This window comes from Polyergus mexicanus, unplaced genomic scaffold (genome assembly GCF_030449975.1).
Source record: "Polyergus mexicanus isolate NDT 795.1 unplaced genomic scaffold, iyPolMexi1.0 SCAF_8, whole genome shotgun sequence".
Taxonomy (NCBI): domain Eukaryota; kingdom Metazoa; phylum Arthropoda; class Insecta; order Hymenoptera; family Formicidae; genus Polyergus; species Polyergus mexicanus.
Genome location: NW_027223328.1, coordinates 10562617 through 10575570, shown reverse-complemented (window position 1 = coordinate 10575570; position 12954 = coordinate 10562617). Strand labels below are relative to the sequence as shown.

At 35.2% G+C, this 12954-nt stretch overlaps 1 long non-coding RNA gene across 1 annotated transcript in view; it reads left to right on the top strand.

Annotated features, from left to right (window-relative positions):
- LOC138935354 (uncharacterized) overlaps positions 1-12954 on the top strand; it is a 236201-nt gene that overhangs the window by 2090 nt on the left and 221157 nt on the right. The gene's annotated exons all lie outside the window — the stretch shown is intronic.

Genomic DNA, 12954 nt, shown 5'->3' with positions numbered 1-12954 from the left:
TACGAATTGTAAAAACTTGTTAATTATACAATATATGTAATCTTATTCTACAGTGAAAGTCAAATCAAAGTTCTATATCAAATTATTTTCGAGTAAACGTGTGCAATAAATTAATATAATACTAAATACATATATTGTAAAGAAAAATGTAGTATTAGCGTAAAATAATATTTCTGTTGTTTTATGCAACTTAATAATAATTTATTAAGATATAACAATAATATATACCAGTGAATTTTTTAGAAATTATTTATATGTACAATTCACTGTAATATATGTACAACTTAATAATAATTTATAAAACAATAATATCACAAACAATAATATATTTCAGTGAGCTTTTTAGAAATTATTTATATAATATGTATAATTCACTGTATTATATGTAATTATATGACTGAACTTTCTACGATTTATATATATTAAAAATAATATATTATATTGTTATATCGCAAATAATGCATATCTTAGATTGTAGTCTGATTAAATCATATATAGATTTTATTCTCAAAATCTTTTTAATTAACACGTTCAATTAATGTTGCCGAAGCAAGATAAAATAATTCAGAATTTTCCTTTATATTATGTACAATTTTACCAATTTTGAAATATATTTTTCTTCGACGCGACGCGTTTATTTGCCGGAGGCAGCGTTCGAAGATAATTATTTTTCGAGAATTCATCCGTTTATCTAAACATATATTTTATCGGCTTCGTGTTCTTTCGTGATATCTTTCTATAACTAAAGTGTGGCCGAGACAGGGGCGAATCGGTTGCGGCGACACGAATTATCTAATCGTAGCATCGATTCGGGAGAATACATCGTCTCTGGATTTCTAGGCGCGACGCTACCCGCAACAGGCTAACAGCTGACTTTATCCGAGGTATCATCTCCGCATCTCAGTTCCCTAAGGGCGACGGTCGCGCAAATTTCCCCTATCTGCGACATAAAAGCCGATAAGGGCATCGCGCATTTTTCCCCGGCTATTGTGTCTGTCCCCGGTGCGGTGATTTATAAATTTATTTCAGAATATTAAATATATAATAATGCACGGAGGTGTTTTAAATCCATTGATGTAAAAATAAAGATGAAATATTTACACGATACATGGTGTGTATATTTCACGATTTAACTTTTAATAATGGACTCTTCGATTATTGCCATTCATATTCAGAAAGTTACTTCGAATCATGCTTGATTTGTACATTCGAGAAGTTAATATTCAATTTTAAATGAACGTTAATTTTTTTTTTTTTTTTCTTTAAATAAATATGTAGATTGTAAATTGTGTAAAATATAAATGTAAGTTTTAACAATCACTGTATTTCTTAGTTCGCGTAAAGCTATTTTTAATATAAATTTTATTTAGAAGTTAATAATCGAAAACTGCAAATAATCAGCTATTATATCATTCTATTATCAATTTTTTACAACTAAAGAAAATAATGTAATCTCTCGAAGAGCACGTAATTTTTATTCCAAGAATTTTTAATATGTAGGTAGATCAAAATTTATGCAAATGTGTGCAATGGATAAAATTATTGTACGCGGCGATCGAACGGTTGAGGGATCTATCATCGAGATTCAATGCGAAGGACATTCTCAGAGAGAAATCCCCGGGTATAATTAATCGGATATAATACCATCGATGTGACACGATGAGGATGGCTCGGTTAAATAACGAGGACGGGATTCTCCTCTTTCCCCCTTTCACCTTGTCCGATCGTATTTACATCGCGGTTGTTCTCCGCGTGCAATTACGCGAGCCTCGCCATTGAATCAATTTGTTTAGCTATGTGACGCCGTATTATCGCCCGCTTTAAATCACCTAAATTATATACATACCGGGTATTCCCTGTCGACCGTACGCGGTGGCTGTCACTCGCGCGCGGTCTATCGCAGGCTGACGGGCGAATTATGAATTATCGAGTGAATGAATAATCGTCCTTGTAACTGGCGTCACATACGGCTTTCGTCCGTTTTCGGGAACGCCGATTATGGGATAGACAGGAGGAACATGGCGCGTCACTAGGAGGCGGCGGGGAGAACGGACGTGTATATCGATGTGTCGAATGATTTTTAGCGACGTTCGCGCGCGGTCACGCGCCGTTACGATAATTGAGCGGATCGAATTATACCGCGTATCTGATAACCATCGAGACGTACACGCCGTGTATACGTAGTACGCGCTAATTGATCATTCGACGTACGCGCTGAACGATAACGCGCTAATGATATACCGGCGCGTGGGAAAATCAAGATCCATCCCTCGAGTGGCCGCGAATAGGACCCGCGGGAGAACGTTTATCGACCGTTCGGCGGCGCGCGATAGCGTTATTTCCGTGCTTTTATGTTCCTCTTTTTTTTTTCTCTACACGATGTCGTTAACTTCACGCAGCGGAAAACGCGCGCTCGGAACGATCGCGTAGAGCTATGTACGCGGAATGTGGAGGGGTGGCGGAGCGTGTGCAAGTAATTCGGGACTTTATTGCGGAGAAGCACGGTAATTTTACGAGTTTTCCCAGCGAGAAGCGAATTAAGATTTGCATAACGCGCCGAACCACCGCCCGGCATCTTAAGTGTCGAGAAATGCAAATAGTCTCATCTTTAGGATTATCTCTCTCTTCCTTTCTCGCGCTCTCTCTCTCTCTCTCTCTTTTCTTGCGGTTTGTGTCGAGAAAGCGTGCAGCGTAGAGACTCACAGTGCGGTTATATCACGCTTATATCCCGGTACACATAAGATGCGAGGAATCTCCTTTCTGTCAATTGGCGAAGGCGAACCGCCTCCAACCAGAATCTCACTAAGATCCACAGTTTCAACAGCGAGCAATTGTCCACTTACTTAGAACGTTACAGATACCTTTTAGTATCGAAAGCATCGTTCGTTCTCCTTTGCCTCGTGATACCTGACGAGACAGTTAACCTGATGGATGTTAAAGCGAGCGAGAGAAATTTTGATATATTCTACCACGGTATTATTGTCGCGAAATTTGCGGACGATTTTGTAGTACTATATAAAATACAAGGGAATACGAGATAGGAGAAAGTTAAATTAATAGTTATCATACCATATCATATATGGACCGTTTATTTTGAAAGTGGTGTAAGTCCTTTTTTTAAAAAAAATGAGATATGACGTAATTTATGCTTAATTTAGTGTAAACTTTTTGTTTATAACTTAGTTAGTATTTAATATCTTAAAAAATGCCAATGCTTTGTTCAATTTAAAATTGGCCGGTAAAAGAAATTGCGTAACCATTGATTATGAAAGTGGTGTAAGTCCAATTTCCATCACGATGCCAGGCTTATTACATACGAAAAATATAAGGATATGCAGCAGCTATTACCTTATATACCTCCTGTGCATCATGAATATTTCAAAACACTGCCACATGAAGAGCATAAATAATTAATAATACCAATATCTTGTGTTAAATTTAACAATATATAAATATAATTAACGTTCAAAATAAAAAATACTAATTCTATTTTATTTCTTGTTATTATTTATAAACAAAATTGGATTAATATGAAATATATTTTAAGTGATATTTGTTATTTCAAAATTGAAATTAAATGATATTTACAATTGACGAAAGTGGTGTAAGTCCATTTGCAGCCTGGAAATATATATTATTTTAGTTAAATTCGCCTAAAAGAAATTTATATAATCAAATTACATATCGATAAATTAGTACAAACATTCCCAGACTTCACATAATTAACCTATATTTTTTAATTGTCAGATCTGCTAACATTTAATTTTCTCGAAACAAAAGAAAATGGACTTGCACCACTTTCAAGATAAACGGTCCATATATATATATATATATCTCAATTCAGGAAAAAATAAAATAACAAGTTTATTTCTCTTAAACGACATTGAAAATATATTTCGAAGAATTGCAAAATTCATGTAACAATTTAAACTTTAAAGAATACGGTACATAGTCATTTCTAGCATTTTTCTCTCCACACTCACGATACGATTAATTATTCATGTTTAATCGAAAAATACCTCGCGTTTCACATTTGGACGTTCGATCATCAGTACATTTTACAAATTGAATATTATTCGGAAATATTCGCGTTTCGCATACTAATACTTACATTAGCGGGAAATAATTGCGTTTCGAACAGGGCTGATACAATTTATCGAACCGTCGGAAAATTTTCGATTTGTCGGCGCGACGCGGTGCGAATTAGCGTGGTATTTTTTAGATAATAGCCGGGAGCTCATTACCAGGCATGGTACAATCGGGAACTATATCCGATCGAGCGATGTATTAACGACTCCGGTCCATCGGCAGCGGACGCGATCGTTAACGTTAACCGCTCGCGTTCAGGCGTATTCATGCATGGCTCAGCTACATCTGATTACGTTAATAATGAACACAATTGGTGCTCACCCGCGCGACTCGCCGAATGCGCTTTATAATCTGTTTACCGATTGCTCGTCGTCAGTATTATTATGGTGCGAAAGCGCAAATGCGTATATTCGGCGCGAAAGCCGAATCCTTGTCCATCCGTTTCGCGCGCTCGATTCCGCGGATTGTCCTATAACCGACAATGAGGACGACACGCGTTTGTCGTGCCGAACAATGAGGTAAAACGACGGTATATGTATACGAAAATCGACTTTACGAAGCCAATGATATCGTATTTATTTATATAAATGATAATAACATATGATATAACGCATAGTAACGCATTTTCGCGCATAATTTTTATCAATAATTTTGTTATCTTAAAATTCTTTTTACGCGTAGAGTTAAAAATTGTTCAGAAATTTAAATTTTATTTGATATCTGACAAATGAATGATAAACATATTTTAAAGAATAATAATTTTTCTCCATTACATCTAGAAGCATATTATTTGGCGCTATATATCTTCTCGATTATACAAGGCGATATTCGCGTAGCGATTATTCGATTTTATCGGCGATACGCTTGGTGTTGCGAATACCGTCGAGAAACATACACGTCGACGATGGCGGAAAATAACGGGGAGGTGCGCGAAAGCGGAAAATAAGATCAATTTCGTTGCGCGTTTCATCGATATGTGTGTGTGTCTCTCTCTTTTTCTTCGGGCGTCGTCGTCATCGGCTCCGGTCAACTGTCGACTTCTCGTCGCGTATTCTTGGCACGACGCGGTGAGAAACAGCGGCGGGTTGATTTTCCGCGGAAAATCACAACGTGTCCGGATAACGTCGGTTATCGCGCGCGGCAACACTGAATACAATGTATCTACGAAAGAATCGGAAATTGCCCTGCGCTCTCTCGCTCCCTCCTGTGTCGAAAAGACATATATAAATGTGCATTCGCTCCACACTCGATCATAAGCTTGCTCTTTGCGTGTACAGAATTGTCGAAGAAAATTATTTAAACAATAATAGAGAGTAATACAATAGTGTCTCTTTCGAACTTTTTTCGTAAAGATCTTTTAAGCGAAAGTAATTTAAAATTAATAACTTTTTGATATGTATTAAAATTTTATTTAATAATTCATTTAATATGTATAAATAATTTATTTAATATGTATCAAATATGCTAAATGGGAGAGAGAGAGAGAGAGAAAGAGAGAGAGAGGACGTATTCTTTTATAAATATACTTAGAAAAGCATAAAAGACTTTTAAATAAATTTGAATTCCAACAAATCCGAGCAATTCCGCGTGCAGGGCAATAAATTTAAATCTTGTTAAATTATACGATAGAAGTCAGAGAGAGAGAGAGAGAGCGTTTAAACAACACGCGAATGCTTTCACGATCGGCAGCGTTGAATTTTACGTTTCTCCAATCGATTCTATACATATAGGTTCATATTTAGAATGCAGTGGATTGAAAACAATCAAACGTGATATTGATAAAATTGTCAATTTACTATTATTAACCGTGATTTACGATAACATGTACTACCTATTCTTATGATAAAACTTGACTATAGTCAAAGATTACAATCTAAAATAGTAGACACAAATAAATATCTATACGTATGATTTTTCTTTTAAAAAATGATTGCACTTTTGCGTTAGCGGTTATTATATATATAAATCGACTTGAAGAAATTTAATATTCTCGTAAATTTTCTTTCTTTCTATGGACGGTGTGTGTGTTAACGAGTTATTATCTATTCCGCATTTAATTATGACACAGTATCCGATTTAATTATTCTTTCAATTAATCTCTATATTATATTTCTGTCTATAATATTGTATATATTTAGATGGAATTATATGATACATTTCTGTCGCGAGTTCGCATTCGTTACTCGAGCGTATTTGACCAGCGAATCGCGTGAATAATTTTGCGTACCGATTTCGCATTTGGTGCCACTATCAGATTTCCGATTATGCTTATTGTCTTTGGTACTCGTTAACGTGTAAGCGGCTTGCCCGAAATACACGGATGAATTGTTTCCGCATTGAAAACAAAGGTTACAAAGACTTTTATGATATTTACGAGTCCATTAAGTACGCTTTCATTAAGCCTTTTATTTTGTATCGTCGCGATTATACGCTTCTAAATCTCATTATTTCTCTACACTCCGTTCTCTACTCTACGCTACTCCTCTAAATAATATTATTACAGCTTTTTGCAATGAAAATAGCAACCACGACGATAGATTACGACAAATTGTACATAATATTTAAATCCCGTGCATTAAAATATCTCTATGACAGCCTTTATTAAAATTTTACACTCTTGTTTTAAATTCACGTTAAGTTTTAATCGCAAATCTAGAATTGATTATTCTTTGACAAAATTATAGAAACGTCGATACCTTAGGCGATTTGAAATTTTCACGAATTTTATTAAGAGAATTAATTTTAAAAATATGTGAATAAAATTTTCAACTATTTTAAATGCGTTATCATCGAGGAATATTAGGAGATTTAGGCCTTTGGTATCACGATCATCAATTCCGTTTGTACTAAGACCCTCCATTAGCCAGACTATAGCCATGATGCGTTAAGGGCAGTACGTGGCGCATGTAAATTGCGGTTCCACCAGCTTTGCTCAACGTCGAATTCGATACCCAGCCAGTTCGTGTTATGGTCAGGATGGTCTTAAATGTGGCAACGGAAATTTCTGCCCCTGCTTGCACCAGATTACGGGTATGCACGCATATTATGGTTACGCACGCATATTACGGAATACAACGCGCACATGAGAGAATCCTATGCACGTTTATGAGAGAATATCGTGGGAGGTTTACGAGATAATGCTGCAAACGGAATTAATAGTAAATATAATAATTCTACGCGTAACGCCTAGAATTTTCCGAGATATCAATAGATAGCGAAAGCGAAAGGGCAGCTACGTAGCTTTAAATAAATATTGAAAAAATATTATCGGATTTTTTTTTTTCCCGTAGATCTAGTGATAATATTTCGCGTACTTTTATTTTATTTATTTATTTATTTTTTTTTTTTTCGTTGATTTCAATGCCCACGTGTCGTTTTACATGGCGTTGAATGTTTAGAGTTTAGATTAATGGCCACGTTTAATCGTGATTTATCTGTCGGCCGTTTAAGGCTCTAAACGCGGCAATGAATTCTGTAACCAGCGTCCAATTACAGCCATCCACTGCACAGACCAACACTTGTGCATGTACTCGCGCGCCTTCGGAACAAGCGGATGCATTTGTCGTTGCCAGGCTTTTACGACTTCGCGACCGCGTCCGACGTTCTTCGTGTATGAGTATTTTGGGCCCGCAGAGATAAATGACGCGCATTTCATCATTCCACCTTTCCCTCGATTATAGATATATGTATTTTACACACCAAGACCAACCGAAGCAGTACAGTAATCCTATTTTCGAGTAACTACAGCATCTTTCTCTGACAACGATCTATCAGTCGTTACGTCATTGCGAAAACGTCAGGCGCGCGCGATCTTTTATCGGCTCACGCTTGTTATATATCCTTGCTTTCTTCCCTCATTTTTTTTCTTTGTCGCGAATCATAGCACTCGTAAGTACGTGTGATTCACGAGGGGGATGAAACTCAAAGCTCAAATCGCGAAAATCTAGAGGCGCAAGTATCACGTAACAAAAGTAAACGAAGCTTGGGGAGCGCTAGAAAAGCTCATTTTTTACTTTTCCAGAATAAGATTCTAAATAAGAAACATAAAAGTCAAAAACTATTGGTTTTGGTAGAATCACATTTAAATATTTATTAATAAATATAAATAAATACAAATATTTAATAAATATTAATTATATTAAATATTAAATATTTATAATATTTATAAATTATAGATTTAAGAAAGAGAAAAGTAAAGGTAAAGGGGGGTTTATAAGAAGCTCTTTCTCTATTTTTATATATATCTACAATATATTTATATAGCTAGAAATATTCTAAAATTGTACCATCGAAGAAGTCTCCGATTTCGCGACGTCAAACGACAATGAATACTTTACAACGTACCGAAAAATAGCTCTCTTCGTCACGGTATCCGTATCGATTTTCTCACATTTCTCCGTTGATCTCACATTTCTCCTTTCCGTTACCACATATTCCTCGGCTTACTTTGGAAGCAATACGAGCATCGAGTGATACTTTATACTATACACCGGCTCTCTTTCTTACCGTGCGCGTACTAATGGAATATTTGCGGAGATCTTTCCTTTTTCAAACTCTTTATCGGGGAGCCGATTTCCTTTGAACGCGTCCGTGTTCGCGTTTCCTTTACCACGCAAGGTAAAAATCATCGTGATTTATCGGCAAGAGGGTGGAAACTTAAAGCGCGGCTTAAAAAGGTCACCGCCGTCACGGGGACGGTGGGCGATAATGGGTCCCAAAAACGGTTTAATACCAGCGCGTATCCGTATAAGCGATATGATCTATTGTTTCCCAAGACGAGCAAGAATATAATACCACCAGTGATTTATCACTTTGTTATATTCGACTCCGCGCTTGCCTCTGTGTTTCCGACAAAGTGGCGAATGCTTTAGCTTCATGCAACTCGTAAATCTATAAGACGTTTGTGCCTAACGACGCAGTAATGACGAAAGTATAGATGACATAAATGAAATTGCTTTGTCCGTGATTATTATTGTCGCGTATATACATATGTACACTTTATCGTAGACTAAAAATAAAATTTTTTTTGATCAAATAAATATATTTTGTTAATATTGATTTTTTTACTTAAATAAATATATACTTTGTTTTTAAAAATGTTTTATTATATTGAATAAATTATTATTTGCATGTAATAAAAATTATTATTTTTAACATCAATTATTTAAAATTTTAATATAAAAATACATTTATTTGAAGATAAAAAATTATTTATTAAAATAAAGAAAACCTTTGAAATAAGCAAATATTTGAATAAATAATAGTTTTCAATAAAAAAAAAATTTACTTGGATTTAGTATATTTTTTTTTCAGTGTGATATCTTTGAAACTGAGTAATAACGTATTTTTATTATATATATATATATTTTGAGTGAATCCTTAAACATACTTTTCGAAATTAAAATAGCCAAAAAAATTTTTTTTTTTGCGTGATTTAATATTATTAATTGGCTGGTTTTTTTTTTGTTATTGTAAACAAATTAAGAATTTTCTTATAGATTTTCTCTACACTTTCAAGTAAAATATTTCTTGCATAGATGATGTCTTTGAAAAATTTGCTCGATGTTTATTTTTTATTCTTTCTCTTTTTGTTCTTGCTTTTACTTATTTTTTCTTGCTTTTTCTTGCTTTTATCTTCAAGCTTCTTCTCAATAATAGATTCTTTCGGAATAATTATGGGTGGGGGAGGACCTGGATCTGGTAATGGGATATAATTTCGTGGTGACTTAAATTCCACCTCAAGACTGTGTGTCATTTCATCAATGGGAGTAATTTGCCTTGTTGTTCTTAGTAATAATAATTCTTCCTCAGGTTTTTTCGGGATAGGCGTTTTATTATGTATTACATGGACTTTTGGACAGCCTTTCTTGCATGTCCTGCCTTGTATAGAGAGAAATATATCTTATAATAAATTTAATATATTATAACACGCTTGTGTGTGTGTGTGTGTGTGTGTGTGTGTGTGTGTGTGTGTGTGTGTGTGTGTATGTGTGTATGTGTAATTACATACATATTTAAATATAATATATAATTCCATTTTATATAAATATTGTTATTATCGATGTAGTAACTTATAATAGTGACTAATTAATTAATATTAAGATAAATAATAAGAAATTAATCAATACATATTAATAATATACAGGGATATATCTGAAATGGTGCACTAAACATTAGGAGCATATTCTAGAGGTCAAAATAAGACTTTTTTCCCTATGAACGAGAAGGGTCCGCAAATGAGAACCCCCTTCCGAGCTAGAGGCCCCTAAAGTTTGGGAAAAAAATTAAAAATTGGCTGTATTAAGAAAAAAAATGGCAGAAGATTGAAATTTGATATAGCCCAGTAAATTATGATAGATAAAGTAAACCACTTTTATCGCCGAATAACCGCAGTCAAATTGAAAGCAGAAAATGTCCGTACTTTAGCCGTAAGTTCTTAACAATGAATGCTTTTCGTCTGTACTTACAATGACCGAACTTGTTATTTATGGATTGCCTTATTATTTGATCTTGGTTTTGACGTTACCTATTACCCTCTCTTGAGATAAATTAATTTGCGTTGCGAGTGTTTGGTCATTTTCACACATTTTTAAATTTTAACTCGGAGGGGGACCCATTTTCATAAGAAAAAAAAAGTCTTATTTTGATCTCTAGAATACGCTCCTAAAATTTAGTGCATCATTTCAGATACACCCTGTATAATCATAAATAACTGATATATATTTTACCATATTTGTCCAAACAATTAACATCGATGACAGGTTCGGCATTTCCATCCACAGATTTTTCATTCACAGCTTGAATACGATGTCGATCCTTGGGTAATTTAATAGATAAAATATTATTGTCAATCTCGTGCAATACTTGGTCGTATGTCGACTCTATATTAGTAGGGCACATAAGTTGACGATTTGTCATTTTTTTTTAATGAAATAGTTAAAAATAGATTATTTTTATTTTTGTAATATAAGTTATATATATATATATCATTTGAAATTTTGTCGCGCATTTAAGGTTATCCAAAATATGACATAGACATTTACATCGCTTTGAAACAAGTTCACGTTCACGTATCTCGCATTAGTAGTGTATATTCTGTGTAGAGAGAAAAAGAGAAAGAGAAATTTAATCAAGTATTATCTTGATAACTTTATTTTTTATACTATATTATTGAATTTGTGTATCTCGCACATATTAGCAAATTTTTCATCAAATATTTAAATCCAATTAACCGTATTACGTTATAATTCGCTCAGATACACAATAATGGCTTCGAAGTATTATTTACCAATCAGTTGTAAATAACCGTTGAAATTTTTACATCTTAAGTGTACATAAAGAGAAATATCTTGTACAAGCAAAGTGCTTTTCTTCCTTCTGCCTCGCCTCGCTATATGTAAAGACGGTGCGGAAATAAAGAGAAAGAAAATATATATAAAAGCGAAATGCAGATGAGAAGAAAGACTGTAACGGGGACAGCTTCGTTCTTACAGAACCGTGAGACTAGGAACGGTCGTCGGAAATGGCTTCGCTGTTTTCACTCAGAAATTTCTTCTGGACATACATAAGACGATACTATCGAAATATCTCTTCCTCCCGTTCGCAAAGCGCTTTCATTGTTTCGTTCTCCTCCTGACGTTTGCCGATATTGCGGCGAAAGAGCCCACGGCCTCATTTCGCGGAGTGCGTGGAGAATCGCGTTTCCCAGATAAATATGCAAATATTGTCTCAGTTTTGTTCATCCGTCCACCTTCGGAGAAATATATCTCACCGTTCCTTCAACGTTCGGCTTTAATTTTTCTCTCTCTTTCTCCGACATCCTTTCATTTTTTTCTTTTTTCCCCTTTTTTTCTTTTTTTCTTTTTTTTTTTTCAAGCGCTCACCTCGCTAGGAGAACTTAATATTCTTGGCACCTAAACTTCTCCTTTGTTACATAACTTCATAACGTTCTTAATGTCTGCGCTTTTAAAAGATAATATTTCAGCTTCTTTCTCGCTGACTTATTTTCTCCCGCGCGCGACATGGTCATGCCCGGATGACGACGACGACGAATGTTTTTTTGAAAACAAAGCTTTTTTTCTCTCAAAAAAATATACTAAATGTATAATCCGGGAGACGCGATAAAGTAAAATATTTTTATGAATTTGTGCAACACGTGTGATACGTCATAAACTTTAAGCGATATGCATACGCTTATAACGCGAAGAGTAGTATTATACGTGTCGATTGATACGATGGATAAGACAGAGTGGAGGAAAGGAGACGAATATATTTGGGCGAACTTAAGAATTCCATTAATCTCCTTCTCGCTCATTCTTTGGTCGCGCGATATTCGACATACTTTATCGTAGAGATACGTTTCGTGTGCGAAGGGGTATGCTAATATTATGCGGCTCTTTCGTAACGTGGGATCGCACACGCGTGTTTTACTTTCATGAAGTTCCTCGGTTCGGTTAATACTTTTTCGACAAAAGGAACGCGAAGAGAACGCTCCTCTTTTCTCTAACGATAGGAGAAAACGCTCGGCCCAATAATTCGCTCGTGGAATCTGTTGAAACGAATCGATACTTGTTACCGCGCGCGATGCATAATCAGCTTTTAAAACATCTTCCCTTAGAACGGCACAACCGGCGCCCCGCTCGACTTGGTCCGCTTTGTGCGAAGTCGCTGAAAAGTTCGGCCTGTTAAACTTTTAATCGGTAATCCGGCGAAAAGTCCTGCACACAGGTCGGCGTGCAACAGCAAGTTTAGCCCTGTAACTTACGAACTTCTTCTCGTCATTAAATACCAGCTCGACGTAAATACCTCGTGCTCTTCGAATTCGCACGTTGACGCTGTTTGTATAGCATTAAAGTTAAGAAATAT